The 13,375-nt window shown below is 35.9% G+C and overlaps 1 protein-coding gene across 1 annotated transcript in view; it reads left to right on the forward strand.

Annotated features, from left to right (window-relative positions):
* CAMK2D (calcium/calmodulin dependent protein kinase II delta) overlaps positions 1–13,375 on the forward strand; it is a 521,252-nt gene that overhangs the window by 159,834 nt on the left and 348,043 nt on the right. The gene's annotated exons all lie outside the window — the stretch shown is intronic.

The following is a 13,375-nucleotide window of genomic DNA, read 5'->3' on the forward strand; positions in this document are numbered from 1 at the left end:
GTCCCAGTCTCTACTCGCCAAAGTAGGAGGTGGAACAGTGTTTTGTATAGTATGTTATGCCAGTTGAGCTTGATGTCCCCTGCGACTATGGTCCCAAGCCTGCAGGATCAACTACTCGGTCACTCTGGGTAGCTGGCTGGGTTCAGCTTGCTTTTCAGAACATTGTTTACATGTATGTTTTAAATGCTTGTTACATATTTGAGATATCAACAGGAAAAGTTGTAGGGGCTGGTGTAGAGTAGGAAATTAATTGGAAAATAATATGCTTCTTTCAGTCTTCCTTTCTTCCTCTTCTCTTCTGTTCTAATTTATCCTTTTAACCTCTTTTTCTTTCTTCCCCAGCTGTGTTGGTCCTTCTCCCCTCCACCCTCCACGGGCCTTTTCTTTAATGTTACCCTGATTTTCCCCTTTTCTTCCATGCTCATTTTTGGTGTACAACCAATTTTGAGAGGGTAAAGAGGGTTATAAATCTGCTTTAACTGTTCAGACAAGAAGATGCGATGATGTGGCCTAGGGCAGTGAAAGCTGGAAGTCAAAGATGAGATGGATATAAAAGGAATTGAGAGTCAAGAAGTTGACAGTTCTTTGAGTACATGGATAAAAAAGCAAGGAGTGCTAGGGGAAGCAACAAATATGGTCAGCAGGAAGTAGAAGAGGATGAGTTCTCTTCTGTAAAGAATACTTTTGAGGTACCTTGTAGGCCAGCCATATGAAGATGGACCTCTGACACTGGAGATGTCAGTCTGGACATCAGAATAGAGGTCAGACTAGAAAGGCATAATATTAGAAATATCTGTGTGGAGACATAGAGTACATTGGTGCAAGTGCATGAGGGTTTCTGTGCCATTTCTAGTGGTAAGTACAGAGAAGAGAAAACATTTAACTGGAAAAGGGTGATAAGCTATTCTGTTGTCATGTGAAGATCTTATGGATTTTTTATGGATTGGCACAGAGGGTCTTAGAGCTTGACATAGTTGGAAAGGAGAATGCATTTCACCCCCTAGGGCTTCTGAGCTCTTTTAAATAAGGTTGCTTATCAGATGAAACTCTTAGGGCACACAGAGCTCTTTGTAAAGGACACATTTTGGCAAATACCTAATATAAACGAGTGATCCACTTAGCTTTCCTCATGCTGCTTTTGGATGGTAAGATTTGTGGACTTCATTGCAATAGATACAGTTTTGATAGATAATGTTGGAGCGTAAAACCTTCTTAGAAGGCTTTTTTAGGTTTAGCAACTGTAAGAAATCAGTCATGATTTAATAGTTTAAATAATTTAATGTTTTATTTGATAATGTGAGAATGTCTATTTAATTGAAAGATCTTTTTTTTTTCCACCTCTATTTTAAATGTAGGCATTATTCTATTCAATTTCTGTATTTTATAATAGAGAATCCTCTGAATGTAACAATGTTTACTTGAGATTCTCTGTGATGACTGAACCAAGATGGCATATAGGAGAGAGGTAGAATGTCTGATGATTTAATATTTTATCTTAAGGCCAAAGGAATAGTAAAATCATCCAATTTATATTTCACAGCTTTCATTTCATTGACAAGAACAGTCAGAAGCTGCACATTTTCAGTTGATGAGTGGGTGCCTAAGGAATTCTCAAGTTTCTTACTGCTTATAAAGCCTATGACAGGTAGAAAAGCTTTAGAGACTGAAGATTTCCTTGTTTAGCTCAAGGCAAACTCAGGACTCACTTGTATTAGATTGCTTTATTGCCCTCTATCTGACTATATTGTTAATTCTGAGTTTTCAGGCAATGTCCATCTGTGCATTTTAGTCACTAGTACTTCTTTTAAAGGGACTAGAAGTTTTTTGGCTGTCATGCTTTATTTTTTCATCTTAGTTGGTTAAACCATTTAGTTTGGCTTTGACTGAGAAAGGCTTGGCTTATCTTAAGACTCTGGTTTGAAAATGAGGTGCAGAGAAAATGACATATAAGACCAATTGATGTTTAGTCAGTTAATAAACATTTATGTATTACCCATTTGTGTGGATAATATACCATAAGCCTTTTGTTACTATTGAATACAGCTAAATAATGACATGTAATTGATTGTCTAAGAACAAGTGACATGGTTATGCTCTGAAATATATTTCCCCCCTACTTAAATATCACATTTTCCCTACTTAAATATCACATGGCTAAAGATCTAACATGAGGACTGGTCAACTTATTTTCCTGAAATGGATAGAAGGGAAGAGAAAGAATAGAAGGGAAGAGAAAGGAATAAATTTCCTGTGCTCAGATTTGGAAGGTAATAATCAGTGCAGATGCAAAGAGTACTGGAGCTCCTGGCTACTTCCCAGGTGAATTTTATAAATGTTTTATTATATACATAACCAATTTTTCTCTTTCTAGGAAACTTATACCCGTTAATCTTAGAGTTTTTTTTAATTTTATTTTGAAACTATTCTTCTTTCACTTACACTGTTTTTTTTGGGGAGTAGGGTGGGGAGGTACCTCTATTTTAAGTGCTAGTTGTTATTTGAACAGTTTGGGGCGTGTGTGTTAAGAACAAGAAAGGAACTTAATAAGTTTAGGAGAACCTGCATTTATTAAAGCTTGTGAAGACTTAGTATAAAATCTCACATTAATCAGTGTAGATGAAAAGAGTTCTTTTATTGTGAATCTGGGCTGAAGACTTTTTCTCAATGATCATTTAAAAGTATATCCATTAAAGGACTCCACATGTGTGGGCTGATGCTCAATTTTCTTGCAGATTTATTTCCCAAAATTTTCTGACTACTTTGGAAAAAATGAATGATTCCAGAAGTAAGCTTTGGGCTTCTTTCTTAAATTTAAAAATAAATGCATCAAATATGTAATAACTGTCATGTCTTAAGAAGATTAAAGATGCCAAAAGAATATTAGAATTGTTACGGCAGTTAGAAGAAAGACGTAAATTAAATTTTGGCCATTTTGTTGTTAGTGAGAGAGTACAGGCAAAGTTATGATTAGTATCATTGCTTGTTTGGATATTTTCACAGAGAATTGAGAAAAGGTACAAAACCATAGCTCATTGCCAGCGAGTTGATTGCAAGTCATAGCAATTCCTATTGGGTTTCCAAGGCTGTAAATCTTTATGGAAGCAGATCACCTTATCTTTCTCCCACAGAGCAGTGAGTGGGTTTGAACCACTAGCCTTTTGATCAGCAACCAAATGCCTTAACCACTATACCACCAGAGCTCGTTAGAGAAAAAGTACGGAGACTGGTTTTCCCAGAATGTATCTTTCTATATAGATAAATCTCAAATATTTAGACTTTGTTATTTGAAAATATTTGAATAAATTCTTCCCATATTCTTCAAAATAATTTTAGCAGCAAAAGTGTTGGTTAGAATCAAGTGCATTTTAGTGACTTAGCATTCATTCATTGTTCATTTAACTTATTTTATCTTTTCTAATATCAGTTTTCACAGAAAAGAATGAGGTTAAATGTATATATTGTTTTCCAAACACATCTATTATTTATTCTAACAAATGAATAGTTTTCATGATTATCCTGACATAAAATAAAAATGTCCCTACTCCATACTTTATGCAATACTACTGTTTTTGTTTATTTTCTCCAATTTTCAATAATTTATTGACTGAATTTGCTGTTCTTTATTGGCTCATGAGTTTCTTTTTTAAAATCTGAAATGTAAGTTACATATATTGCTCAAATGATACAAGATGGTGTCAGGGGTTCTACACACGATAGATAATGTCTCGGTCTCTGTCCTGTAGGGTCTCTATGAGTTGGAATCGACTCAGCAGCACACAGCAATAACAGAAGCAAGGTTGAGGTGCCATTTTGAAAGGCTTCTGGATTTGGAGGAACTTTTTTAGCATTGGTCTGTTTTTTCCCAGGTGCCTTAGGAAAGAGAGTCAAGAGAGAGTGAGGAACTTTGTTCAGTCTCTTAAGTCTTGGAGGATAGTCAGGCTACTACTGCCAGCTCTGTGCATATATGCAGCTTCAGGAATGAGAAAAAGCAGCCCTCGCCTATCAGGGAATCCACTGCCTGTGGTATGATGAGTAGGGCCACTGTTTGTATTACTGCTGCATCGCAATTTTTGGAACTGACCTCAAGACTTTGATTTTCTGTTTGTAATGATGGTGTAGCACTTTGAGGCCTGGATGTTATTTCTGACTGAAAAGGAGCATTATTTTTCTGAGAAGTAGAGTGGCAAGATTTTAAATGGATTTTTTGGTCAAGATTTCTGAAGCTTTTCCAGTAAGTGAAACTTTCTGGGTGGTGGGGGATTGAAAATAATGTGATTGCTCTGTGCCTCTCATGCTGTTTCTGACATTGTGATAGAAAGGGATTGTGGAGGAATGCCTAATCTTCCTCTTCCCTTGTGCAGTGCAAGATCTCTAGTATGCAAAAGAGAAGCATTCGTTCTTTTCAGTCATCTGTTCTTCCAAGTTACTAAATTTTAAGTTGTAAATATGCATACAATACTTAGAGTAAGTTGTCTATTGGGAGATATTTGTGTTTATAATTTGTAACTTGGTACTTCAGTTTTCCTAAGGGATTGGGAGGTAACATATCTATACCTGTATCCTCAATCTAATTGAATACAGTAAAGCAATCGATTTTCTTACAGATACAGATAGTCTGTACATTTACAAACATCTATACACACTTACACATACATGTGTGTTTTGAGCTGGAAGACATGGATAACATTCTATGTAGTAAGTATATCTACTTTTTAGATTATATGTTAACCTGTATGCTATATGGTTCTTCTGTATGAATATCTACATAAGAAAATGCCCTCATAGATCCTGAAGTACTTTGCCATTTAATTTTTCAGGTATAATTTTCATTAGCCTCCTAATTGAAATTTTTGCGGGAGTCTTTCCTTCTTGATTCCATACTCCACAGTATCATCAGCTTTGTTTTTCTAAAAATAACAATAGTCAACAGTTTTTTACTACTTATTATATGTCAGGCACTGTTGTGAGAGTACAGTTTTTTACTGCTTACTATATGTCAGGCACTGTTGTGAGAGTTTATATATGTAAAACTCTCAACAAACTAGATATTATTAATACCCTCATTTTAGACATGAAACAGAAGTACAATGAAGTCAAGGAACTTGCTGCAGGTTATATACCTTGTAAATGATAGGGCTGATATTGGAACTCAGGTGTCTAACTTGAAATCTATATACTTCATCACAATATTACACTGCCTTGCAAACATTAACTGGTTACTTCACCTCTCTGATAGTACCCCCATTAGTAGCAGCTGAGTGGCATAAATGGTTAAGTGCTTGGCTACTAACCAAAGTGTTGGTGGTTTGAATCTGTTCAGAGGCACCTCAGAAGAAAGACCTGGCAATCTTCTTGCAAAAGGTCACAGCCACTGAATACAGTTCTACTCTGAAACACATGACATCACCATGAGTCAGAGTTGGTACTTCTTTCATTTTATAGTATTACTTATTGATGTATGTTTTCCTTCTTGGCCTGTAATATTTTTTGAAGTCAAGGATCTGTTTTTCTCATTTTGTATCCTCAGCACACCTAGCACAGTGTCTGACTCATAGGTGGCAATGAGGAAATATTGCCAATATTTAAATTAATTCAACATTGAATCGTTTGTACCCTAGAATTGCAGGCAGATAGAGGCAGCCTGGTATAAACCTCTATTGGCAAAAAAAGGGCCCTGTGTACTTCACTGAGAGCACCATGCCCCCCTACTGCTGATTTCATGTGACCATTTACTAAGCAAGCTCAACCCCATTGTGCTCCTGTGCCCTCACTGTGCTCCCATGCTCTCACTGCTGCTCTGCAGGCCCCTCCCTGCCTGGTTTTTGTCACAGTTTCCTGTGCAGGTGGTAGGGAATTTTGAAATACACGAAACTGAACTATTACACCCACGTAAAGGTTTCTTTCATCTGTGTATGATAAGAGGTGGGTGGGGAAAAATTAGTGCACATAGTCAATTTTTTGGAGTTAAGATTGCAAATTAAACATTGTGAATGAAGTCAGGTAACACATTTGTATGTTTTGAATTCCAATTCATGAGTACCCTATAGGACAGAGTGGAACTTCCCCATAGAGTTTCTTAGGCTGTAATCTTTAAGGTGGGGTAGTGTGTAAGGCATTTGACTGCTAACCAGAAGGCTGGAGGTTCAAACCCACTAGCAACTCCTGGGAAGGAAGATTAGGCGCAATCTACTGCCGTAGAGATACCTCCTCGGAAACCCAAGGAGGGGTCACTATGAGTTGAATCGATGACAGTGATTTTTTTTTTTTTTAATCTTTAAGGGAGCTGAACGCCAGGTTTTTTATCCCGAGGATCCACTGGTGGGTTGGAACCACTGACCTATCATTTAATAGCTGAGCACTTGACCATTGCATCACCAGAGCTCCTTAAATAGCATAGTCTAACTCACTGCTGTCAAGTTGGATCCAACTCATAGCTACCCCTCTTTGGGTTTCTGAGGCAGTATCACTACGGAAGTAGATTGTCCAACCTTCCTTCCAAGGAGTGGCTGGTGGGTTTGAACCTCCAGACTTCTGGTTAATGGTCAAATGCTTTAGGCACTATGCCACCAGAACTCCTAAATAACATAGTAGTTGTGTTTAAAATCTTTTGCTCTTCAGTCTTTTATCCACTTTAAATTGTAAAGCCAGTTTCCAAATGTTAGATGAGCGCCGACTAATTTACCAAAGTACCCTCTTTTATTCTGTTTATTGTTGTTATTATTATAAATCATCTGACTCAAATGTATTTAGGGAAACTGGCAGATGATTGAACATGGTGAAACTGAGAGCCTTTTATTTCTTTAAGTAAAGCAGGGAATTTAGTCAGGTTTATTATAGTCATGGAGCAATATGTACTTTATCCCTTCTTTGATCTAGCAAAATTTTGATGACTCATTTTGGTTGTAATTGAAATGATGTTTGAATTAAAATATTTCAGGTAATAAAAAAAGGAGAGGAACACTTTTCTTATGTTTCCAGTGCTAAATTAATGCTAAGATAATATAATTCCTAATTTTAAATAAAATTAAAACAAAATGAAAGATTTTTGCATAATTTTAATAAGATAGAGGGTAAGATAGAGGAAGATTATGAAGATTGAGATACTTGAGTTAGAATAATGTAGGAAAAAAGAGGGAAAGAAGACAGATTTGGCCTGTTCATAATTATGGTACAGTTTTGTTCAGAATTGAATTAGAAGGTATAGTCTGAATGACACTGATATTAATTAGAGATTTGAATTTAAAATTTCTTTGTATCTTAAAATGAGGAAAAATAGTGAATTATAATCTATACACAAATTAATGAAATGACTGTGTTTAGAAATGAATGAAAATACTGTTTAATTCCATTTATAAAATATGAATATATATTATTTCAAACTATTTTTCACATCTTTATTTTTGAAACAGTTTATACTTGGAAATTCTTAAAAAGAAAAAAAACTAATAAAAAACCCCAAAATATTGCTCTTCCTCCTATATTAAAACAACTAATGTTTTTAGACCTTACTCTGTGATAGAGGGTTTCTTATATGTAATTTAAATTAATTCTTGCAATTACCCTGTGAAGGTCACTATCTTCCATCACGTAAACAAGGAAAAGGAGGCTCAGCACTTGCCTCAAAGGGCAGAATGGGATTCAAACTCAGGTCCTTCTGTCTTTATTTCCCAGTCCATCATTGTGCAGAGAATTACTTTACTTTCTTTCCTTTTTTTAAAATTTTATTGTGATTTGAGTGAAAGTTTACTGAGCAAATTCATCTTCTATACAGCAGTTTGCATACACTTTGTCTCATGACATTGACTGCAATCTCCCACAATGCAACAGCTCCCCCCTACTTCCTCCCCATAGCCACCTCCTCCCTGTGTCCTTCCCTTCCATGCATTTCTGCCCCCAAGCTGTCTCCCTGTGCATACACAGCCCTTGTGTTCTCCCATAATTGATCTCTCCAAGGAGTGTATCTACGTCTTTTGTTTGGTTGGAAGCCACAGGAGTGGATTCAGACAATTTACTTTTCCATTATTGATATCCCTTGATCTAGAGGGAGCTCTGGTAGCATAGTGGCTAAGACACTTGCCTGCTAACCAGACGGCTGGTGGTTCAAACCCACCAGCCACTCCTCGGAAGGAAGGTTGGGCAATCCTACTTCCGTAGTGATACTGCCTCGGAAACCCAAGGAGGGGTCGCTATGAGTCGGGGCTGACTCGACGGCACATAACAACAACAACAAAGGGAAACAAACATACTGAAATTATTAAATTAATGAAATAATGAATTAGAACTGGTTCTTTAAGAAAAAAAATAGGGAAAATGCTTTTTTTTTCTTAATTGAATGTGTAATCTGATACATTTTCATCAGAAGTCATCTAAATAAAAAATGGATATATATTGCAGTTGTCATTTAAATCTCAGTAGAGAATTTGATTCAATGGTGGACTAGACACATATCTAACCATGATTGTTTGCTGTTCAATTTATAATCATTTAATTCTATAGCATGGAATGAGCTCAGGATGAAAATTGAGGTTAGATTTTGTTCTTTACGGCAGTCTTGATGTTTTGTGTGGTTAGTGAATGATCTCTTGGAATCAGCCATAACACTTAATTATCTTTTCACTGAAAATGAGGAATATACAGCATATCTCATTTTTCATTCTAACACAGAAGTATCATATATGATAGATGAGAGGGAAGAAAGGAAAAGAAATATAAATTAAGGTTTACATATAGATGGTGGTAAAGCTGAATAGTTGCTTTAGTAAATACAGTCAAGATGTAGTCCAGAGATACCTGGGTCTTTTACTGGTAGTTCCTTAATTTATTGAATGATTATAGGAAAATTACAGAAATTCTTTCTGTGCTTTTTTTCTCTCTGACTCTTAATTTAGAGTAATGTTCTTTGCAATCTGCATATCTCACAGGGCGACTATGAAGATTATTTAGACCACACCAGCTAAGGGCCCAATGCTGCCCCAGAGAAAGGTGTTCCATACATCAGAGCTATCATTAAGGGGCCTTCGTTTGTCTCGAGTGTGCCCAGGATGGTGCCATCACTCCCTATTCTAGTGGGAGTCACCCTCATCCAGGCCAATGACAGGTTCCCTCATCATGCAAAGAGTATCTGCTGTCTTTCTAGCTCTTTGTGACTGAGCAGATTTCCCCCACTGTGCGCTTCATCTGTGAACGGAGCCATACTTAACTAGATAATTCTTAAAGAGAGATACCTTAGAGTTTCTTTAGTTTATATCCTTGTGCTTCTGTTGTCCAATTCAACGTCTTGAAACTATAAAAATATTTGTTAAGCATATGTCCTGTTAAACTGTAGACAAGGAAGTACGTTACTCAGACTGCCTTCGAGAAAAGACTTGCTGGCTGGAGGTGGCAGTACCATCAGCAGAACCTCTAGCAGCAGGGTCAGCCTCAGCTACCCACAACTGGCTCATCCAGGGTCATGCCCCATCTGTGGCATTTCACATCTGATGACTGAATTGAGGGCCATTTTGGCCCAATACCAGATGACTCTATGGCCAATATTTGTTCCAGAACTCTCCACTGGGCCGAAAGGTGGTTGGGCTTGTATCACTGTTCAGTTTCTCCCTCTACCCAATCTTATTTTCTTCCCTTTCTTTTTCCTGTAAACATCTTTTACCTATACACATTTTTACCTGTAAACATTTTCTTTTCCCTATAAACAACTTGCATCTCCTAGTCCTTAGCATCTGCTTCCGTAGAACCTGACCAGTGACAAGAATTTAAACGTAGTGAGAAAAAAGAGCTAATAATATGGAAATACTCAAGCCACAAATGAATAACTAATCCTGGGTTTATTTTATATTCTGTAACTTACTCATTTAGATATCATATTTTCATATTAAAACAAAGAATGCCCATGGAGGAAAAGCTCAGCCACTACTAAATTTGTGATAGAGATGCATTGGATCTTTTCATAGGACATGAAGCTGTTGACCCTTAGGGTTGTTACTTCTATTATATGATATGACTGCTAACCAGAAGGCTGGTGGTTCAAACTCACCAGCCACTTCTCAGAAGGAAGATGGGCAATCTACTTTCGTAGTGATACTGCCTTGGAAACCCAAGGAGGAGTCACTATGAGTTGGGTCCGACTCGACGGCACATAACAACAACAACAGCAGCAACAACCTTTTTTGTTTAATTGCATTTTTTTTTCAGGCTTTCGGTAGAAACATTAGCTTTTTCCAGTACTCATTAGAGATACATCCTATAAAGAGTTCTTTAGTATGGTGACTGTTTTGGTTTTCTAGTAGTCCTGTAACAGAAAATACCACAAACTGGTGGTTATAACAAATGGGGACTTATTCTCTTACAGTTCAGAAGGTTAGAAGTCTGAGTTCAAAGTGCCAACTCTAGGGGCTGAGTGAAAGCCCCTTGACCTTGGGCTTCAGCTCTGCCTCTTGCTCCTGGCCCACTGAAGCTGGAGGCTTCTCTTAGCTCAGGCAGCTGCTGGCTGCTGAGGCCAACAAACCCAAGATTGACAAATAAAATGGCTGCAAAGTATATAATCACTGTCAATGAACTGTACATGTAAAAACTGTTGAATAGGTATATGATTTTTTGTGTACATTGTCACCAAAAATTAAAAAATAAATAAATAAATAAAAGAAAAAAAAGAAGCACACCAGTTCTTTAGCTAGTATTCAAATAAATCATTTTGAGTATAACAGAGAGGCCTGCCTGTTATACCTTCTTCCTTCTTTCCTCGTCTTCTTTCCTTTCTAAATGGTTTGGATTTGGATATATTTGTCAGAAAAATCCCCAAACACCTAGTAAGTTTGACATCTGCTGTGATCTCATTATAAAGAAAGCTATATGCTGAGTGTTTCTAAGAAATTAGATTTTATATTGTAATGGAGAGTTGGTGTTTCCCTGTTGTGCTTTAATTTCCAGTTTACATTTAGAGATATGTCTTAAAATTTTTTTAATAGTTTGAAATGAGAATTGTCAAAACTTAATTATGTAATTCAATTTTTAAAAATTTGATTTCTCCCTATCCATAGTTAATGGATATTTCTTAGTATTTCACATTCTCTGCTTTCTTTTACATATTATTGTTGGTGCTTTAACCCAGAGGAGAAAAGCAGAGACTGGGGAGTATATGAAAAGTTTGTGTTTAAAGAAGAGATATGGAAGAAAAGAGTTAGGGAGAGACAAAAGGTTGGGATTTAAAAAACAGAAATATGCATTAGTAGAGAAGAGGATAAGATTAAATCCTGCAATGTATAGTAAAATGAAAACACTTTTGACTTTGTCCTCTATTTATTTTGAAGTCATAAAGTAAATTATTTCTCTTACAACCAATCTTTGAAGGTTTAAGTAGCTCCTTAGCATTAACTTAGTTTTGATTGTTTTTATACTTTATATGAAATAAACAGTACAGAATGTACTGTGACTTAGTTTTATATTGTCCTTGGAATATATCCCATTTAAGGAATGTTGCTATGGGGGTATACTGTAGCAATGGCATTAAGAGCTGGACATTTGTTAAATGGATGAATGGAATGGATAGATTAAAACAGAAACATGTGCACAAATAAGGAAGTATGAAAGGCTGCTAATGCTAAACAAACAAACAAAAATAAACCAAACTCATGCCATCGAGTTGACACTGACTCATAGCGACGCCTCCTTGGGTTTCTGAGGTGATATCTCTATGGAAGTATATTGCCCAGTCTTCCTTCTGAGGAGTGGCTAGTGGGTTTGACCTGCCAGTCTTCTGGTTAGCAGTCAAATGCCTTAGGCGCTATGCCACCAGAGGTAATTTTAAATATATTGACCCAGGGGAATGGGCAAGATGTACTTTATCTCCACCTAGATCTTTAAGAATCAATGAATTAAGTATAGAATCATACAAATAGAAGATATTTTAGTCTAGTTCACTGATTTAATGAGCAGCAATACATGCCTAAAAGTCTTTGGAATCGTGGAAGTAGCCTGTGGTTCTATAATTTGTGTTTTATAACTGATGAAAGTGATGTTCAGTGAGGTTAGGTAAGGTACCTAGGTACACCAGAGTGGCTAAAGTGTGCCTTGATCTTCTTGCTTCTGCTCAAGTTCTTTGCACTGAGTGGTAAGACCTGCCTCAAAAAGCAGCTCCTTTGTGGCATAGTTTTTTTTTTTTTTTTTAATAAGAAAGGGATTTATGCTAACGGAGTTTAGGAAGATTTCTAATGAGAGCACCTACATAATGAGCTGCTTTCATTTAACTCTTAGGTCAGCTGGTTTTCAGCTGACGAGAACTATCAAATTATTTAATATTCTAGTTATTTGAAAATTCTCTGTAGTTTCTTTAAATCTTTAATTTCACGATAGTCGATCATGTAGCTATTACTGCATAGCTGTTTTGAAAAGCAGTTTTGATTGATCTTTGAAACTAGAATCAAGATGCTACTAGATACTCTTTGTTATAGATTGAATTGTATTCCCAAAATATTTGTTGAAGTAATCTTAATTGGGAATACAGTTTTCTTTGTTATGTTAATAAGGCTATGTCAGTACAGAGTGTGTCCTAAACTTAATCATGTCTGAGTTATACAAAGAACATCAAGAGCAAACAAAAAAGATAAATGCTACCTGGAAATTGCCAAGAAACCTCGTAAAACCAGGGCGTGACTTTAGTGTCTTGAATTATGAATTTGGGGACTACGGTTCAATAAATAGTTTCACTTCCCTTCTTCATTTTGAAGGGTTTTACTATTATTAAACCCTATTTATTAGATTATTTTCTAGTTCATGAGCACATGTATCTTCCATATGTGATAAAGATATATGTTACTTTGTCTTCCAAAGCCTCTAGTAGTGTTCTTGTGTCTGTTTAATAGAGTTGCTAGTGCTATGTCTTATATAGAAATTTTTTTTCCCTAAGTATAAAAATATATTATCTTTAAATTTGTAGAAATTTCTTAGAGAGGGAGAAGTAGTTTTTAACATTTGTAAGATTTGTCTTTTTTGGCCATTATTTCTGGCCTATAAGCTTGTATTAGAATTGAGTTCTTTTTCCCCTGATTTTTAACTTAGTGATCTTTTCACACTAGTTGGTCACTTATGACTAAAGTAATATAGAGTATAGATTTTAAATAAATTATTTTAGAGATATAAATTAGTTTATAATCACATAAAGAAGAAAGTTGATATTACAAATTTCATAAAATATTTAATAGTAATCTTTTTTTTTACATTTGGAATTCAATCAATGAATTATCGTCTACTTTTTTCCTAAGTATAACAAGGAGTGTGGATTCAGGTTTAGTAGCACCAGCAGTGTATGCAATTTGAGAGGTTCTCTCTAAGGATAAGATAACAAAATTACAAATACAAAATTAAAATATATTTAGGATGA

This window comes from Orycteropus afer, unplaced genomic scaffold (assembly GCF_000298275.1).
Source record: "Orycteropus afer afer isolate SDZICR_OR568_19922 unplaced genomic scaffold, OryAfe1.0 scaffold00071, whole genome shotgun sequence".
NCBI lineage: Eukaryota > Metazoa > Chordata > Mammalia > Tubulidentata > Orycteropodidae > Orycteropus > Orycteropus afer.